This window comes from Aedes aegypti, chromosome 3 (genome assembly GCF_002204515.2).
Source record: "Aedes aegypti strain LVP_AGWG chromosome 3, AaegL5.0 Primary Assembly, whole genome shotgun sequence".
NCBI classification, from domain to species: Eukaryota; Metazoa; Arthropoda; class Insecta; order Diptera; family Culicidae; genus Aedes; species Aedes aegypti.
Window position 1 is genome coordinate 405,329,709 of NC_035109.1, and position 16,343 is coordinate 405,346,051.

Genomic DNA, 16,343 nt, shown 5'->3' on the forward strand with positions numbered 1-16,343 from the left:
GAAATTGCGCTAGCCCAAAACCGGAGAACGTGAATTCCGAGCGGTGGATCCCATTGCCAACACTTCATTCATGTACCACATCTACTACAGCGGTGGCGACAGAGCAGAACGTGGTGTTGGCTTCATAGTGATTGGGAAGCAGATGAAGCGAATTATTCTGTGGAAACCGGTAAGCGATCGAATCTGTGTGTTGAGAATGGAGGGCAAGTTCTTCAACTACAGACTGATCAGCATATATGCGCCAACGAACGATAAGCCCGATGACATGAAGGATGAGTTCTATGAGAACCTGGATAAGGCCTAAGAAGATTTCTTCCGACCCGTCATTGTAACGAAAAGCCTTCATTCCCTTACCAATGATAATGGCCTGCGACTGGTAACCTTCGATGCTGCTAGAGGGATGGCAATCAGCGGTACCTACTTCGCATGCAAGAATATCCGCAAACACAGCTGGTGACACCCGATGCCTGCTTCCAAATAAACCATGTGCTGGTTGATGGGCGACACTTCTCAGATGTCATGGATGTCGGGTCCTTCCGTCAGGATCATTGCCTTGTTCTAGCAATGTTCCAGAGCTAACAGAACGCTGCGCTTCAATATCCAACGCTTGTCGACTGATCGGGTAGCTGCGCAGTATCGCTAGCAGCTAGACGAACAGTTGGGAAGAATCGACAGATGTCGACAGCCTGTGGGACCCTATCCACGAAGCTGTGACAACAATGGCGCGGCACTGGCCAGAGAGTGACAGACATGAAGAATGGCGCCAGAAGCCGTATGCTTTTGGCCGGTACCCGACAGAACCAAGAGCGGTACAGGGCTGCGAGAGCCGAAGAAAAGCGAATCCACGATGAATCCAAGCGAATCCAGCATGAAGAAAAGACCACACGAAGAAAGTGTGGTTGTTGAAACACAAGATAGCATGAACCGGAACGATATGCGGAGATTTTATGCAACGGTCAATGGCACGCGGCACAATACTATAGCTCGACAACGGATCAGATATTTACCTTGCGAATGGTCCTAGATAGATTCCGGAAGTATAACTTGCAGACTCACCATCTGTTTATTGGTTTCAAGGCGGCGAACGACTCAGTGAAAAGAAATGAGCTGTGGCAGATAATGTCTGAACATGGTTTTCCGGCGAAACTAATTAGGCTGATACGTGATACGCTGGATGGTTCGAAATCAAGTGTTCGGATCGCCGACGAGATGTCAATCTCGTTCGTGGCGTTGGACGGATTGAATCAAGGAGACACACTTTCGAATTTACTGTTCAACATTGCATCGAGGGTGCTTTTAGGAGATCTGGCGTGTAGCTTTTCTACGAAGAATCTGTGAACCTATGAAATGGTCGCAAAATAATCGCTGGAGCCTTCGCAATGCTAAAAAAGAAAAGAGTGATTTTTGATCTTGAATAAACTTCAGTACTTTTCAAAATGTATAAATTATTAGGTAAATTCATTTCGGCTTTTTGGCTTGATACTAAATATGGCTCATAATAATAAGAACAACACGATATTCTATTAGAAAGTTCTATTCTCTGACCTTGAAATAAACGCTACCTTAATCAATGTTATAGCGCTTCCTACACATTTGCCACATATTGCCCTCCTCCAAACTTGAGTTTCCTTGCTTATACATTTTAGTTTGCTTAAAGCTCAATTTGTCATTCAGATATACAGCCAAAGGATAACAGGCAAGTTTTTTAACCCACATTGCTTTTGAGCCTTCTAAATTTATTTCAAATCTTTTGATGTGATTCAAAAGAGCTGGCGCTTTTTCATCGGTTCCTTCAAGTTCTTTTTAAATATTCAATTATAAATAATTTAGTTGTGATTTATAAAACTTCTAAAATTTCTAAATACGGCCCTGATCGGACCTCTCGTGGCGTTAGTAACGATTTGGGAGTCGTGAATTCTCATTGAGAAAACGAGTTACTCGTTCCAAGCCTCGTTGGATAAAGACACGACTCATGCTGGAAAAATCTGCATTTTACATTACTTTGCATAAACAACTATTTACGAATGATGATAATAAATCTTCGAGCAGTTTAGTAGAATACCTATAAGTAGATGAAAAAACCGAATTTAGTACTATACCATTTAATTCCACTAGAGTTTGTATCCTTCGACAGATACGCGTATTTCGACCTCAACTGTAAGGCCGTCTTCAGTGTCGTGTACTAGACTCGAAAGTCGAGTCCAAGGTATTTATAGTGACAGGTTTACCGATCCAAGCAGTCAGTGGGTGCGCGGTGTGGTTAGCTGCGGGGAAGGCGAAAGTGACAGCTGGCGAGTTGGCTAGCTGGCGGGTTTGTGTACATTGTTTTTCACTCCACCGTTTCTTTTTTTTCTTCCAAAATGGCGGAATGGAAAATCTGACACATTGGACTATCTTCCTTCTAGATACCTTGGTCGAGTCTAGTACACGACACTGAAGACGGCTTTACAGTTGAGGTCGAAATACGCGTATCTGTCAGAGCATACAAACTCTAGTGGAATTAAATGGTATAGTACTAAATCATCTACTTATTTACGAATCTTTATTATCTTAATTAGTCTGTTATGGTTACCTTCTCAAGTGATATTCCTTATGACTCTGGTACCTTTTACTTGTTCCTACCTACGGGATTTCTGAGCTATAAATACTGGCTGCCGTAAGCGCAGAAGAAGAGAGACTTCCCGGACTGTGGACAGATTAACATATTATTTTATTCTTTATTTGCATGATATAAAAAATTAAAGTCTTAATTTCAAATTTTAATTCGATTCATCAAAATTTACAGTTAAATATTGACCACTGCTGACATCAACTGCACATAAATCAGAATTAAAAAAGATCAATTTGAGGTTAATTATATAAAAAAAAAACATTACTGCATTAATTTTGTTAGCATTTCAACCAAAAAAATTCTACCATTACTTCATTTAATATTTCATAAATGAAGCCGAAATTAAACTAATTTCCGAAAGGCCAAATAATTTCACTGAACCTGGAAATGACTTCTCAAAGAGTCTTTGACAGGATTCCATAACCTTGAATCCAACATCTTATCGAATTATATACGTAATTATTTGAAATTCTGGGTAAGGTTACTAATAAATCCTAGGCAAGATTTTTTAAAAGAATCGCATGCAGATTTTTTTTAAATCCTGGACTCCATTCTCAAAGATTTCAAAATATTGGGCAAGGTTTTGAAGGAACCCTAGGCACAATTCTTGAAATATTAAGCACAGTTTTCACTTACTTCTGAGTAAAATTTTCGCAAAAGCTAGATCAGGATTTTTACATATTCCGGAGTATGATACTAATAAATTCTTATGCAGATTTTCAACTAATACTTTGCGTGCTGTTAGCAGAATTCTAAGTATGATTCTTATAAAATCCCAAGCACCATTCTCATAGGGTAACAAAACGTGGCAAGATTATTTCATGATTTCAAACAATGTTCGAAGTGCTGCTCTTCGTTGCTATTTTGAAAATATATTCACCAAACTTTTCTAAGCTTCATTGCGGTTTATAGACTTGAGAGAATTACACTTTCAACAAATTCTTATTATACCTTCTTACCTCCACTATCAATAAGCAATGAACGTGCCAGCATATTGCATGCTTTGCATATCCACACAAAAGCTTTCACAGATAAAATCATGCTTCGGCATCCATTACCGACAGGGGGCTCCACCCCACTTACCTTAAAAAAAAGCTTTAAAAGCTTCCATAAAGCTACAACTGGTTCACAGTTGATATGGAGCCGGCTTATACGGCTTACACTTGTTTGTTTATCCAACACAAACAGCCTGCTTTGTTGCCTAGCAGAGTGAGGGTGACGACGCCATCCTGGTGTTGGTGTTGCTAAACCTTTCGTAGTCGCGGTATCTTCGTGGCGCTGTTGGCTGGCTGCTGACCATTGCTCTCCAGCTCCATCCAAGAGTATAGCTCTATCTAGCAGAAGCAGAAGCAGCTCTCTCGTCGATACTATCCACTGTGCCCACCGAATGTTGATGCCAGTCGCAATCGGGTTCTCGGCACGGTCGCCAACGTTTCGATTTTCAGTGCGTCGCGACGGATTCTCAGCATCTCTTGGCTTAACCACCCGCACAAGAAGTTCTTCCGTTGACTAAAAAACTTACACACAAGTGGTTAGTTTCCTATCGTCGCCTGCTTCGATCAGGTGGGTTTTCCGGCATCCTTTGATCGATTGGGAAAGGGGAAAACTCAGCAACCGACGGGAAGAAGAAATCGCTCATGGAGCGATCGAATGTGTGAATTAACACAAGAAACAAGTGTACAAAGTGCAGGAAATGACAGAAAAGTGGCTACTATTTAGTAACAAAATCACGTAGATCGTTTTTTCGTTTCTCTTTCACACGCACGCTGTAGACGTTCGGTGAAGAAATACAGGAAAAAAAAACCCTATGTGTACAAAATCGAATATTGAACTTGAAATGGGCCAACTCGAATGGTGGCTCTAGCATTTAGAAGAGACTGCATGCTTCAACCGCGGCTTACCTGTTTTAGATCCCAGTATCTCCCAACATTTCTGGTTCTTCTTTGTTTACCCATTGCGTTAGCCTCTCGCGGCTTCTTTCGCTTTGCTTTTTTTGATTCTCGTCTGGTTGGTCTGATGTCCAGATTCTTGGCCAACTTTGATTCACTGGCACTGGACTTCTTGCTGATATTTGGTCAAACCCGCGTGCAAGCGTGTGTGTGTGTGAGTCTCAGTACACAGACGGGTTTGATTTTTATCGAAAAAGTAACCTGAAGAGGTTGTTAATGATGTTACCCGTTACCTCCTTTCTTCGCTTGTTTGGCATTTGATGGAATGAAGAATTGCTGCTGATAGCCGTTTTTTATTGCATTGGACAGTGATTATTTCGCTGTTCTCTGCTTCATTGCCTTCATTAGGGTTATTGGACTTGCTGCTTCCTTCGTGGGCCGATGGCTTGCTGTGTGTGTGAGTGTATGTGGGGGTGGAATAGTCCTTTTGTGCAACGAAAATAAACACTCCCACAGCAGGCTTTGACTGCCAATGTACAACGTGGTTGTGTTCGAGCTTGAAAAGACCGCGGTTCGTGCTCCTTTCGGTTTCGCTCATTTTTGTTATTGGTATGCGTTGGAAGTGAATGATTGCTGGAAGTAGAAGTTTGACAGTTCTGATCCAAGTAGCCCCAGGAAAGTTTTTTGATGAATGAAACTCCACAATCGAGACGCAATATTCATTTAGGAACAGTGGGTAAAGCATGTGTAGGGCGATAGGAATCACTGAACCCGTTTTCTCCGCCTGAGGAGAGTCTGTTTTCTGTGGACAGAGTATAAGTTTCGAGTGGGATGGAAGAACGAAATGTTCTGGGAGAAATTATGTTGTTATCGATTTTCCTCTACCACCAGTAAACAAATTCGGAACGGAATCGGTCTGTCGCAGTAGTGTGTGTACGCAGGAAGAAGTAAAGAAGTAGAACGACCGTGCTTAGCTGTGAATATACGTGTGAAAACATACAACACTGCTAGTGAGATTTGAAATAGTCGCAATACAAAAAATACCATCGCATATCGACAGAGAGTGTAGAGAAGAATATCAATTACAAATTTACATCAACAGCATTCTGCGATAAATCACAGAAAATTACGCACAAGAAGAGCGTACGAAGTCTGGCTACCGACATCAGTGTGCTGTTTCGCGTGTATGCCGTGCCCATCAGAGTAGGCGGTGCACTTCTTCCCATATCCCGCTGCCAGAAGCCTACTGCAATCTAGTGAATAAATACATACGTGCAACGTGCTAAATGTCAACCGAGTAGGCCGTGACAACAACAGAGAAACCTGCAGCAGACGGACCTGATTCGAAAAACACAAAAAGGTAGGAAGCGATTCGAAAGCTGATCTCGCGTCGCGGGACAGTAGGCTCTTGTGTGAATGCTAATTAATGACTGCGAAATGATTTCTCAATTTATGGACGACGAGAGCGATCGCGCTGATCAAACAGTGTCTAGTTCAGGAGCGTAAATAGGGAAGTACTGTGAGTGTCTTGAGATCAAAGTGGCCTCAAAATCGCAGTAAGGATATCTCGGCATTTATAATTCGAGAAACTGTCAATTTTTAAGACTTCAAAATGAAAATAAAAATGACAAAATAGGCGATGTACAGCAGCCCCTTGGTTATCCCTTTTTTATCATTAAGGGCCATTGGTTGTTCAATCGACTCCACGCTTGATATGGCCCGAGTCTTCTTATAGCAGAAAGATACTTAAGTAACACTCAAGTTCATACTTTAAAGCTATTCAGTCTGAGTTGCAGCTTTGGATTTATAAAAAAAAAAAAAATTTCGTTATTTCTGATTTCCTACCATTTACCCAAGTTTGTACACACTAAGCTCATTTTTACGGCAATCGGTAAATTTCCATTTGAACCGATTTTCTTCTTTTAGCTTCAAATGAAAGATATGAAACCCTGGATATTTTGTAAGTATGGCCATCCTGCACAAAAGGGCACTTGACCCCTATTTCGAAAGGCTCTGGGACATCCTCTTCTTCTTCTTGGCATAACGTCCTCACAGGGACACAGCCTGCTTCTCAGTTTATTGTTCTTACTTTTGCAGTTATTTACTGAGAGTTTTCTTTACCTATTGATTATTTTTCCATGTGAATAACATGTGGCATGTACGAACATACTTTATGCTCTGGGAAGTGAGAAAATTTTGAAAAGGTGGATTCAAAGCCACGGTCCTTAGTTAGGGTTTACTGAATAGTGGTGCGTTTATTGCTACGGTTATTTGGGCCATCAAAAAAAAAAAAAAATATATATATATATCCAAATACTCGGAACTACTTCTGTTACGACCAAATTTGGGAAACTTCAAATTATAATGAATTGGAATCAATTATAAATAATGTTTTCGTACCTTAATAGAGGTTTCATCGCTGACAAATCAGAACTTTTGACCGCAATCGCAATTTAAAGACCAGTTCAAAGACCTTCAGAAATTTCTTTAATGCAAACTCCAGAGATTCTCACAAGAATTCCTCCCGAAATAGAAAAAATACCAGAGCCCTTTCAGAGATTTCTCTGGGAATTCCGTCAATACAGCGATTTCTAAAGGAATTCCACTAGTGATTTCATCAGAGATTCCTTCAGGGATTCATCCAGGGAAAATATTGGATCGCTACCCGATTTTTTTGACTAGTTCCGATAAGGTCTACCTTCAGCGATTCCTGTAGGAATCTCTGCAAGGATTTCCTCCAGGGATACCTCGAGGATTATTCTAGGAATTTCTCTACATATTTTGTAGAAGTTCATGCAGAAATGCCTCCAGTGATTTGTTCATGGATTCCTCCAGCAATTTCTACATCGATTCTCTGGGAACTTTTCCAAGAATTCTTCCAAAGATTTTTCCAGAAAATCCTACAGAGATTCTTCAAGTGATTTTTCCTGATATTTCTTTAGAATCCCTCTAGAATTCTTTCAAAGACTCTTGCATGGATTCCTCCAGGAAAATATTTACAGGGGTTCATGCAGAGATGTCTCCAAGGCTTTCTTCGGGAACTAGGACAATCTCTTCAAAGTTTTCTTTTATTAGGAGAATGAAATTTCTCCATGATTTCTTCCAAGTATACATGCGAAGATATCCCCAGATCGTTTCCTCGAAATTTATCCAGGAATAACTACGGAAATTTCTTCAGAAATTCCTCTAGAGACCGCTCCTGGGATTCTACTAGAAATTCATCTAGGGATTCCTCCATGGATTCAACAAGAAAATTACTTCACAAATTTCTCCTTGGATTCTTTCAAGTATTTCTTTAGGAATTCCTCCAGAGATTTCCCCATTACCCAAATTACCCTAAGAATTTCCCCAGGGATTACACTTGGAAACTTTTTACACAGATTCCGCTAGGAAAATTTCTTCATGGATTCCACCAGGGATATCTACAGATATTTCTCCATGGATTCCTGCAATCAATATTCCAAGAATTTCTCTAAAGATTCCTCCTGCACAGTGATTCTTTCAGGGATTTCTCCAAGGATTACTACTGGAATTCCTCCAGAGATGTCTCCAAAGATCCCTTCAGCAAATTACCCAGCTAGTTCTACAGATATCACTTCAGCAATATACCCAGGAAACTCTTCATTGATGCTTTCAGAAATTCACTCTGCTAATCCTCCAGAAATTTATAAAGGTATTTTTGAAGAAACTTCAGGAAAATCTCTACAAGCATTTTTTTTTCAGAGATTCGTTTAGAAATTTATTCAGGAATTTCTCCAAACATTATTCCACGAAATATCTACATGGATTCCTCTTGAATTATACTAGGAATTTCCTCAGAAATTCATCCAAAAATTTTCTCGGCTCTACCTCCAGAGAGTCCTGCAAGAATTTCTTTAGGTATTTAGCCAGGGACTCTCCCCAGGATTTCTAAGGGGATTCCTCCATGGAATCCTACAGGATTCCCTCCATAATTTTTTCAAGAGGTTCCTTCAGGAATTTATCCAGGGATTTCCACAAAATATCTTGATAAAAAGAGTTCCTGGAGGAGCTTTCGGAAAAGTTTATTGCATGAAGTAATTTATGAGGGAAATTTTGGAGAAATGTTTGGAGTCTCATTACATTTCTGGAGTGATTTTCGAGTAACTCATGTAGTGATTGATTTTGCTAGTGGTATTCCTGGAGGAAGAAAGCCCTTGAGAAATTTGTGAAGAAATTTCTTGTATGTAAGGAAATTTCATCAGCAGAGATTTGTGGTGGATGATGTTTCAATCAAATGTGAAATCTCAGAGATAAGGACAAAACACTTTGGTATGTTTTTAAAGGAGTGAACCCTAACTTTTGCACGGGAGTTTATGTTCAAAATTGAACAGCTGAAGCAGAGGCATGAGTTAGTACAAATTATTTACGTTTTTAACGTTTGAGATATTTTGGAAAGCACAAATTTTCATGAAAGCCTAATCCAAAGAATTTTATTATTTACTATTTATTTCAAAACTATTCTCTTAAAGATAACTCCGGATATTTATCCTACGTTTCTGCTATGAATGGTACCAACGATTTCTTTTAACACTTGTCCTGAAAATTGTCATAACTTCTTTGGATATTTCCCCTGATTGTTTATTTTTCATTTATTTATTCCATGCCATAGGATTTCACCAACATTTTTTTTTATTAAACCAGAGATTACCGTAAAGTCGGATGTTAAGAACTAGTGGGGTTTTAAGGGATTGAACTTCTCTATCAAGTTTGACAAGTCACAAGAACGTCGAAAGTCGATATATCAGTCATCTGATATGCATTTCATTTGTTCGGAGGATTGTGATCTGCATTATGTGATAGGGGATGCCTATTAAAAAACAGTATTGTAGAGCCTAGATATTGAAAACGTTTTAAACATTTTTGTTTGAATTTTAAAGGCTAAATACATTTAACTGCAAAACTATGAAACAATATTAAGAAAAATATGTGAGCAACTTAGAAGACAAGTATATTTAATTGACATCATAACGCAGACAAACACATTTGAAATTTTATCTAGTTTTCGACTTTTAATATTTTTTATGGAAAAAGTCTCTTTTTGAAAATAGGTGGGGTGTATAATCCCCTTTTCTACTTTTTCCAAGTTACCAAACTTATTCGATTTATGCCGTAATATTTTCCAATATACTTTTGGCTTGTTCTGCATTGTAAAAGTTAAGAGGTCTATTTTGTTTGTTACTGAATATCACCAGAAATGTTTAATCTCAAAAATCGGTGAAACTGGTAGGAAAATCTTGATTACAACGTTTTAGAGTAAATATGGATTTTTTCTTAATACAATTTTCAAAACATATCGATCAACTCTTCAATCGATTAAGGGATTTTTCCTACAGTAATCATTCTGGGAATTTTCCACGGGTTTAACTAAGAATTTTACTGAGGAGATCTTCAAGAATTTTTCATTAGAAATCCTCTCAGAAGGTTTCCTAAGTTACTCTTCACAAATAAAATCCGGAGATTCTTCCACGAACTATTTTAAATGGTTTTTTGGAAATTGTTTTAGTTTTTTCTTTTTTATACCCATTGAATTTATATGAAGATTTCTCTCTGCTAAGATGATAGTAGGTGAAGTTTTGTTTATTTTGAACTTAAATTTTTCCAGGCATTCCTCCTTCGATTCATGTGGGACTTACTCCAGACAACGAATTCCTCAAATGTTGCAGTATAATATCTCCAGAAACTTATTAGCAATTCCACCAGATTTTATCCCTTAATTCCTGCTTGCATGACTTCTTCTAAGAGCATTGCAAGGAGTTTTTCAAGAAATTCTTTCACGAATTTAGTGTATTTCATTAGGGTTCCATAAAATATTCTTACTTCCCAGGAATGTTCAAGGAACCGTAATCCGGGGTCAAACAAATCACTGGGCGAAATTGATCAGGTCAGGAATTTTGGAAGCAATGTGCTGTATGGTTCGTTAGCATCACATACATTCCATGTAATCTGACTTCTTTATAGATGTCTAATGATAATGTCAAACTATTTCATTTAAGGCTCAAGAATCCATCATTCAATCATTAGCAATCATCAAAAAATAAGTAACCAGTTTTTTCATTCAAATTTCAATTAATCCATTTGAAAATATATCATCGTATTTTAGATAGCAAGTGCAATGCAATGATAGATTTTCTTGAGCATTGCTTCGAATTTGAGCAAAAAAACTGGTTTTGAAAAATTGTAAACCGATGATGGTTATTTTCCTCTTAATATGGTTAGTTTTGCATAGAAATGTTAACATTTTTTTTTGAAAAAGTGTGCAACACTGATGGGAATGTCAGTATTAAACAATAGGTGTACGGTGGTGCTAATCTTACATGCAAATTTTGCACGCTATGTCCAAATCAGCAGATTATAAAATTTGAATGTACCTCGGATTTGTTTTCGCTAGAATTCAGTATTTGGGTTATATTTTCATAATCGGAAGGTTTTAAAATGTTCCATCGGTGAAATTTTGTTTTTTATCCCACTTTATAGCTATTTTTTTACATACAACCCATGAAAATCACGTTTTCCTAGGCATTTTAGCCCAAACAAAATGTATGGAAAAAATTTCACCGATAGAATATTTTAAAAACTTTCGATCTCTAGCGGAAAAAAACATAGCGTGCTTTGAGTGTTTGAGATGTAGCTTAAAATTAGACGTGAACAACTAAACTCATTTTTAAAATCACACAACATTACAAGCATAGTTTTCCAATAATAGAACCGTTTATCCCAGAGAAACGTAATCATTTTAAGGGAAATTGACAATATTTAGGAGAATTATGCTGACTGCCAAAGTTAAATTTCGCAATAATATGGTTAATACATGAGTTGTAAGAATTTCTACATAATTTTCTGATTCAAAGGACCCCAATCTCATCAATGAAATACTGATTTTGTTAGAACTAATTCTAATATATTTAAATTCCTAACAATAATATAGAAAAAAGTTGTGAAATATTGATCAATTTACCCCTAGTTTACGGTATCTTATAATATTGTTTTTGATTCATAGAGTGTTTGGCTGAAAATTTGTTTAATGCCCAATGATTTTATATTGATTGCCTCTTAGATTTGCGTCGCGCAACTAGAATTTCAGGATTTTTCCCAATGATTTATCAGATATTTTTCTATGACATGTTACAAGATTCCTCTCTCGAGCATTCCAAGAGTTTAACAAGAGTTTAACGAAGAAGCTCTTTAAGCATACTCATATATTTTTCCTGGTTTTCTTTTTCTAAACTTACATCAGGAAATTACTCTCAAACGGAGTAACTTGCCACAGCAGGGAAACATCGCAGCACATTGATACGATATTAAACTTATGTATCTTGCAATGTACAGTACTTTTTTTGTGACCTATCATTTCGATTGATGGTTTAAGATACAAAATGACAGGTTTTAGTATAAATGGAGGTATTATTTCTCATTTTGTGCCCTAGCTAGAAGATAAATACGTGCTACTTTTTATGGTTTCAAAAGAGGTATACAAATCGTTCTCCGTACAACCTCAATGGTTAATATTCGAAGTAAAACGCATTGACTCAAAGTGACCCTAATCACGGTACAGTGTCCTGATAAAAGATTCAATCACTTACCAACAAAATTTCAGAAATATTGTTACCTTTAAGGGGTTACTTGCTACAGTGTTTTTCAACATAAATTCTCAAATTTTCTGCAGTTGTATCGAATTTAAAAACGAACATGAACATTTTAAATTTCATAACAGAAAAACCTATTTATTATACATAAGGCGAAAAAAATGAAAATAAAAAATATATGACTTACATTAATTTTAGTAAATTTTATGTCTTCTTTCTAAAGTTTAGTTTGAGAAAATTGCACCAACATTTTTATAAGGAGCTCTTTCAGCATAAATTAGGATGATAACTATGAAAGAAAATTGAGAGAAGCAGATTTGACTAACGATACGAGGAAATGTGGTGTTTCGATTCCAGCTCACACTGTGTCAGGAACAGAATCTAGCCAGACAAAACCTTTAGGAGTGCATTTTATCGGATTTGTGTTTTTGGGGATCTATTTTGGATTTATTTTTACGATAAAAGTTATTTTCACCTTAACGGTGGCCCTGCGATGTAAACTTTTTCATTTCACGTCCTCGGCAAAATTTTAGAACGTCAAAAACATGACTGTCGTAGACACCAAAGTCAAATAACAAAGTAATGGTAGAAAACGTAAAAATTGCGCTACTATTTACGTCAAAATTGTAAATGCCTCATTTTTAATACCATGTCTCGCTTAAATTCAATAACTTCTGTGTTTATTTTGAACTGAAAACAATTATTTTTGTATACCTTATTGCGAAAATCATTATTTGTATCATAACTTTACTCACAAAGTTGCAATTCTTTGAAAAAGCTTATCAATGTTCCGAAATATGCTATGTTTCATATATTTTGATGCATACGATTTTTTTACTATTTACGAGAAAGTTTAAACAGGACAGAGCCTGCTTGTCAATGTGTTCAATGAGCTCTTAGAGAGTTGTTAACTGACATTTCTTTGTCAAAGTTGCCATTTTCGCATTCGTATGCAAGTACGAAGAAACTCTATGCCAAGGGAAATCAAGGAAAATTTGACATTTTGAAAGAATAATAATTTCATCAATGTAGGAGGCTTTTTATCAGAGAATGATGATGTTTTGAAAGAATTATAAATTCAACAGATCATTTTGCTCCAATGTTGAGCAATAAATAGAACACCATTTCAAAGAAAATTCAAAACAGCTTATAACTTCGATAAACATGGAAAGAATAATTTTTTAGCATTTGATACAATTATTTTAGAACTTCTACAAAGTTTGGTAATATAAAAGGTCTCGTCTACCAAGCTAAAAACGGATAGTGAATAAAAAATATTGAGTACAACAATTTATCCTATGTATGTTGTAATATAAATTGTCACTCAAAATTTTTTTGAATCACCCTAATTCACTGAGTTCATATAACCACATCATCCCCTTTGAACTATAGTAAGTCAGTTGTTGTAGAATCTTACGATAGATCGCACGATACGATCTGTGTGATGAATGAAGAATAAAGATAATTGAATTGTAATGTTTGGTTTTCGCGTGTCATAGTCCGAAGATTTAGAGTGTAATATGACTAGTTGGTGGTATCAATCCGGGATTCCCACATGTATCCTGATATATTGAAAGATTCTCTATTGACGTCTGATGAAAAGTTTGTCTGTCCAAAAAAACTTAGTATCCAATGATCATCAATTATGCAATAAATCTAGTTCGGTTTAATATTGCTGTTTGCATTTGAGATGCAAATATTTACTAAACGTCCTTAAAATGCGGTAACACAAAACAATCAAAAGACACCTAGCAACGATTATATAAATCACCGCCGCCCTAGCAAGAACAATCTATCTATGACACCGCATTTCTTGTGAAAAATCTTACCGCGTTTGGTGTTCCCGCCTAGGACAGGACGTGACAGCTCAACTAAGACTGCCCAGTTGTTTTTCGGCCGATATCCTTGACGATACAAAAGCCAGTGCTACCAGTATTCATTTTAAGCAAATCTTGTGAAAAAATTCAAATATCAATGCCCACAATTGGGTTGTTTGTTGCACGCTTCATTCATATAGTGCAATAGAGGATGCTTTATTTTTAAAAATTCAGGTTTATATTAGAAACCGGCAATACTTGTAGAGAAAATTGACACAATTCCCATTATATTGCTCTCAATTAAGTATATTTAATTGATTTCAGTATTGTAGGAGCACATGCGGAAAAGTTAACATGGAATATAAATGGATTCGAAACAAAAATATTTCATGAAAAATTTTCAAACTTTTTATGAAAGTTTATTTTATGATCTAGCAACACGGCCGGGCTAGCAACAAAGTGCCCTGTTGAAATCCAACTCAACGATGTGAAAGTAGGCCTTTGCCAAAACGACCAATGAGAAGTGGTCTTTTTTGACAGGCAATTGGTTTCATTTTTGTACTGTGACCTGTCACGTCTTGTCTTAGGTTCCCGCATTTGACAAATGTCATTTGACCAATTGCCATTCGACAAATGTCAGCCATTCACGGAAGACAGGATCGATGAAGAAACATCGATAACGTTACCTACGCCCTTATTCTAACTTACGGTAGGAATAGACAAAGTTTAACCGAAAACAATTATGTTATTTGACTTTAGCTACGCCACTGGGTCTTCTCGCTATGGAATGAAGCGGGTGAAATTCGCTGAATTTTGATGATATTGTTTTTTTTCGGGCCAATCGGACATAAATTATTAATGCAAAACTATCCTCTTAAATCACCATCGCTCAAAGTCAGACTATACTCGGATTAAATGTGACGTTGGCTTAGGTAATCGGGAAAGAGCCAACATTTCACCTTTCCAAGCAGTCGACGATATCTATCAAAATGATCGAAAGAAGAAGCTGCACCGAAGAAGTGCACGAATCTCTCGTTTTAGTATGTATCTGTGGCTTTTACCGTGTGGCCAATCGTGCGGGATCTGCCTGAATGGTAGCTAAACCGGAACGGATCGGACTCTGCTGATTGCTGTCTCGAGCGGAGTGGTGCTTTGGAGGCGAAGACACCTCTACCTATGGATCGACTGCACTGACCGGTATAAAATGTAGGCCTGCGCTTTCATCCCTGACAAGAGGGATGTGTGAAACTCGATTGCTTGATGCGTTTTTAAAACTGTTTCGCTGTGATGAAGTATCGCTTTTCTGATTCGCCATAACTTTAGAAAGTTTAAGAACTAGTACTATACTGAACCATTGTATGAGGGTTGCCTTCATCCCGTCCGTTACGAAAGTCAGAAATTTGGGACTAACCTCTAGCTCTTAGACAAGATTGACGCATCCTCCAATATTCGAGAGCTGTCCTGGCCACGTCCTTGCAAAAGCTGGGGAATGGGAAAGGATGATTGATTGATCACCTACACTTAAGAAAGATACAGAGAACTCTACGACCTCTCATAGGTGTTACGGGATGTTGTGGAATGTTTATGGAAAGGGTAATGCCATAGGATACGTTCGGTAGACGTTCTGGCCGACAAATGTTTAATATTTACGCATTGTGATCAGTCAACTCTTTCTTATTCGATATTTCGTTTCTCGATATCGAGTTAAAAAAAAATAGTTAAAGTTGGTTTCCATGGCAACCTTGGCGATCTCTTGGATCGCAGTTGAACTGGTTTTGTATTCTGTGACTGCTCGAAAAAAACAACCTACTTTGATCGACCATAAAAATATTTGAAAGAAAATCGTTGATCGTAGGTTTCAGTCGTTATGAACAAAGCCGCAACATTTTCTCTAACCTCAACCAATCATTACGCTACCTCACATCAACATCGCAAAATATCCATTTAATCCCATCCCCATTAGGGTGGAAAACTCTCTCTCCATACGAGTTCGAAAAAAGTAGTGCAACCGCTTAGCAAAAGCTTCGCATTTCTTTCGCATCGGCTCGTCTTAATTCCCGCTCCAACCAGAATATCCGGTTTCTTGTGCATTTCTCATCGCGTGGACCTCCTTTGAAGCCCCAACAGCTCCAAGTCCAAAGTCGTCTTCCCCAGAGGAGATGAAACCGTTCGGAAAATGCCAACTGGTTCTTTTCGTTGCTTTCGACTACATCAAGGTGGGCTGACACATAACACGCTGTACACGTCAGTAGTAGGCCTCGACTTCCTGTAGGAGGATACTCCTCTCACTGAAAGGCAGCGAAGGAAGACAGCCCCGTTGATTAAAGGTCGTCACTCAACCATCCCGAATAAAAAAATTACAATTCTAGACCAACAGTTTAAAACACTATATGTGAAAAAAGTCATAAATGGAGACAACTGA

The 16,343-nt window shown here is 37.6% G+C and overlaps 1 protein-coding gene across 11 annotated transcripts in view; it reads left to right on the forward strand.

The window, feature by feature from the left end:
- Positions 1-3,987: 3,987 nt before the first annotated feature.
- LOC5568574 (putative polypeptide N-acetylgalactosaminyltransferase 9) overlaps positions 3,988-16,343 on the forward strand; it is a 301,552-nt gene continuing 289,196 nt past the window's right edge. For 3 of the 11 annotated variants that reach the window (XR_002502763.1, XM_021855828.1, XM_021855834.1), the window contains exons 1-2: positions 3,988-4,142; positions 5,603-5,860. The gene's annotated coding sequence lies outside the window, so the exon portion shown is untranslated. Of the gene's footprint in view, positions 4,175-4,320; positions 4,343-5,391; positions 5,861-16,343 lie in introns of those variants that run through there. The other 8 variants (XM_021855824.1, XM_021855832.1, XM_021855825.1 and 5 more) reach the window with 6 other exon arrangements.